Raw genomic sequence first — 4,572 nt, 5'->3', positions numbered from 1 at the left:
TGACTGTCGAGAATGTGCGGGCCCACCGCGCTAGCACAGGCCATCAGAGGACGGCCATGTGCCTGGCCGCAGCAGAAATGGGTAACCCTTCCAGGTCGAGGGCTGCTGAGTTTAGCTAGCGAGCTGAATGAAGGGGTCTGAATTCCCGGGAGGAGACCCTCCGCCCCTGGGGCTGCAGCACGGGGTTTGTTAATCTGAGCAGATCGAGTGTCTCCCTAAGTCTGGTTCGGCCCATCTGTAATCTCAGCCGTGCACCTGCCCCTGACCTCCATCTGAGGCGTTTTCTCTCCGGCTGGCGTTTGCCTGAAACAGCCTGGTCACGCAGACCCTTCTGCAGACAGGAGGCTGCTGCCTCCACCGGCCGAGGCTGGCAGAGGAGATGCTAGAATGGAGAAAGATGAGCACGGCAGGTCTTAACTGAACGGTGATTAACCGAACAGCTTCAAAGTCTTCTCGCACTCAGAAAACAATGGTCACCGGGAGGTGGAAAAACAGAACAGTTGCCGGAATCCTCTTGCCCGGGTTCTCTCTCCTTTTGGCTTTTGCTTTTTCCTCCCAGCTGGTGAAAAGATTCTCCTTTTCTGCGTTCCAAAGAAATCCAGGGACAGACAGCAATGACGGGAGTGGTCTGCAGAGAGTGCTCTTCTGCAGACGGCCCCCACCCCAAACGCTAGGCTAGGAGGAAATACCACTGCCAAAAAAAAAAGGATCATTTTGCCTGGTTTCTGCTCCTTTCCCTCTCGACCACCTCCTTCTCTGCCTGCTTTGCTTTCTCTTTCTTGGATACGGGGATGAAATGAGAAAGTTGACAGGCAGCTACTTAAACTTTGGATGCGCCTTGTGCTTTTGGCAACGACTAAGAATCCCCGAATGTAAGCGTACTAACGGCCATCTGCGGAGTGTGACGTGTGCTGGTGCAGGTGTCAATATAGCAGGAAGATGGGAGTTTGGGAAGCCCAGGGCGCCACACGGGGTCACCGAGGCAGGGGGCCATGTCCCTACAGATGGCGACGGTGCTGTTCAGAGAGCCAAGAGTGAAGAAATACCTTCTTTCCGCAGGGGGTTACTCGCTTACAAAGAGCCGAGCCTACCTGAGGGACCTGGGCCTTTTGGTGAACGGGCGGACTTTCCTCAGAAATGCGGGTTAACTGAAACATAAGCAGTGTTTCCTCTCTTGACTCGTGGAGTGTAGACAATCTATATTCTTTTTAAGTAGCAGTTTTAAGGATCTTTTTAAGGGTATGCAGTTTCCCACAGACCTTCACCTGGACTTGACAGCCCGCCCTTTCCTTCTCTGATGGATACACCCGTCTCACTGCACGCCTTTGCTCCCGCTCGCTCCCTGTGGGGACAGGGCCCAGACCCTGGCACACAGTTTTTGCCCTTGACCCCAGCACCCCCTTCTCTGGGGCACCCTGTGACTAGCCTATCTTGCCTTCCTCTTTGTCATCGGTGTGAACTCATTCACTGACCTTCCTTCCTTGTTCCTGCTTATTCTTACGAGACACAGACCCCTTTCTCTGATAGAAATCCATCCAGAATTGGCACTGTGGCCTAGGCTACCCACTACCACCTGTCACTGGCCAATCTGCATCCAGGGCCAGGCCCCGTTTCTGTCTTGAGCCAGAAAGCTCACCAGTCTAGAGTATGCTCACCAGACAGCACCTCCCCCCCCCCCCCCCGCCGCCCCCAGTCAACCCAGCAGCTAATCGCCCCCAGCTCTTACCCTAGCGGGGTCCTCAGGTCCCCGTGGCCAGGCCCGCCAGCTGCCGTTCGCGTCGGCCAGCTCCTCAAACATCTGGACGCACTTCTGAGGCGTCTCAAGTCCCACTGCTGATCTGTGATGCTTTCAGCTTTGAACCCCCTCACGTGAGTGATTTGAGGTTTCAGATTCTGGTGGCCAGTCCCTACGGAAGAAAAAAATTAGTAAGAGTAGACAATAGGGAGCATCGCAGGTAAACAGCGTAATGTTTTCTCCCTGGTCCTAATTTACCTTTCAATTACAATGATTCCTACTCCGATCTGAGGGTCCTTTCTCAGCCTACAGCAGTGGTTTCATCCGGGGGCGATATTTTGCCTCCCAGAGGACATCTGGCAAAATCTAACAGATTTTTGGCTGCTACAACTAAGGGGCTGCTACTGGCATCTAGTGGGTAGAGGCCAGGGATGCTGCTAACACCCTACAGTGCCCAGGACAGTCCACAGCAGAGAATGGTCTGGCCCCGATGTCTACAGCACAGAGGCTAAGAAGCCACAGTCCTGACTAGGTACATGGCTCTTCTTAGATCCTCCCCTCCCGTGTACCCCCCCCCCCCCCCGCCAGTCCTTCCTAGCCCACTGCTCTCTCCCGAGGCAGCTTTTCTTCTCCTCTAGTGCGCTACTCCAGATTCTGTCACCAGATATATTCCTCCCCTTGAGGGTGGTATCTGACCCCCTGATTCCATATCCTAGAAGGATGGTTGTCACTGTGAACTTGAGGTCTCACGCTTCCTTCGACACTTCAGGCCCACGCTCTTAATTAACAGGCCGTGAAAAACTCCACTGCGACTCCCATCCTTCCTTCACCTCTGCCGAGTCCAAACCCAAATTGGCTCCGCCACCGTGCCACCCCTTCCCAAGATCCTCCCCGCTTCCCCGTGTCACCTGTGTCCCCACCGTCCAGGCGCCACACTTTGGCTTCTCTACCTTTTGTGCCTTGGGAGCACAGGAGATGCTCGAGGGCCCTTTGGGAGCCCTCTTGAGTCCCCTCATTCAGCCTTGCTGCTTCCTTCACTGCATGTGGGTCTCCCCACCTTAAAGGTCAAGGCCAGCTACAGCGTCCTTTGTTCGCTCCGGTGGGACCATCCTCCACACTCCCTCCATCTTTACTAAAACTAAGCGCAAAGCCTCCCTTGCAGCACAATTGACATTCATGATCTCCATTTCCTACCAGAACAGCCTCGAGAGTGCTTGCCCTGAAACTTCCTGGTATCCTCAGAGAGATCTGATCTCATTCGTCCCTCTTTACTCCCACTGCGCCTCCAAGACTCTGCGCTGTGGCCTGTCCTCTTTACCCAGCTTCCCCCTTTTGCTCCTGATGGGCCCACACCTATCATTCCACCCGCCCCCCCACCCCCCAATGGCAGCCAAGGGCCCTAGCCATCCACGGAGGCCCATTTGAAACGCCATTTTCCCCACCAACACTTTCGAGTCCCCCCCACCACCCCACCACCAGTAGAGGTCTTTCCTCTCATTTTTATGTTGCTTATCCTTTAGGATGGAGTGTTGGTATCTACCCGGCCTTTATCCCCTCAGTGTACGGGCTCCCCAGGCAAAGAACCAAAGATACCAAAGAGAGTTGAACAAACGGGGTCCCAGACGCCCCTGAGGATGTCAAACAAAGAGACCCTGTACCCATTCCTTGATGAATAGTGCTTTGGGGAAGCAAGGCCCGGAACGGGAGCAACCCGTACCTTTGGGGCTCCAAACCCCAATGTCTACTGACCTTCTACTTCGGCAGGGCGCAGCATCCCTGGGGCCTCAACTCCTTTTCCGTCTGGGACTGCTCCTCTGCATCGGGGCAGTGAGCCCTCTCCCTCCTCAGGGTCCTGGCCCTCTACCCCCAGGCCCTGGACGTTTTCTTCCTTCTCGCCTGGTCTCAGCAGCGGTTCCCCCGGACGGGAGGGTTTGCCCACCGCCACCTGCGAGACCTAGGGTTGACCCCTGTCAGCCCCCAACCTTCCCTTCCAGCCTTTGTGACTTGTGGCATCAGGAAGAGTGACCCCACGGCGCCAGCCGGCCTCGAGGCGTCCCAGGCCTGGCCGCCATACGCCCGCCCACCAACCGCTTCCAACCACCCCAGCAGCACAACCTCTTAGGGCGTTCCAACGCGGCGCCCCCTATTGGACCTCCCATTCATATCCGGTTTCCGGTCGGACGCCCCCTGCTCATTCGCCAGGCAACCTTGATTGGCGTGACCCCAGCCCAATGGTTGACCCGGCACTGGGGTCGGAGGGGAGTGAGTGGACGGTCGCGACCCAGTTGGCCCATTCAGTTGGACGCCCAGAGGGTTGAGCCGTCGCTCACGGGGATAGTTGGCCAAAGTTTGAGCCAAAGTTCAGTGTTGGCATTTCCAAGTGTGTAGACCCATGGAGCTGACCTGTCACGCCTTTGGGGGGCCCCACACGTTGCCCAGAGTCCGACTTGGTCAGCTTTCTCCCGCAGCACGGCCACGTGGGTGGTGGGTGCGGGACGGTGGTGCGCCGTGGCTGTGGTCCCATCGTTCTAAGAGGGATGCGTTGGACTTAACGAGATTGGACCGTGCGTGGTTCACCCGCCTGCGGCTCGTAGATACAGCCACCCGAGCGGTGTTCCCGCTTGCCGCCGCCCACCCCTCGTGAAACTCTTCCTGCCATCTCTCCCCCGCCCGCACGCCAGGCGACCACCTGCCTCATGCCCAGCTGCCTTGCACCTAAAGGTAGCTGGCAGGTCCGTGTCACCCGCTGGCGAGACAGCCCTCATGCCCACGTCCCGGGTCGTACGTGACCCGCAAGCAGCAACTCCCGCCCGCGCCCCCCCCCCCCCCCCCCCCCC

The sequence above is a fragment of the Panthera uncia genome (genome assembly GCF_023721935.1).
Source record: "Panthera uncia isolate 11264 chromosome A3 unlocalized genomic scaffold, Puncia_PCG_1.0 HiC_scaffold_11, whole genome shotgun sequence".
Classification (NCBI taxonomy): domain Eukaryota; kingdom Metazoa; phylum Chordata; class Mammalia; order Carnivora; family Felidae; genus Panthera; species Panthera uncia.
Note: the sequence above shows the minus strand (reverse complement) of the source record.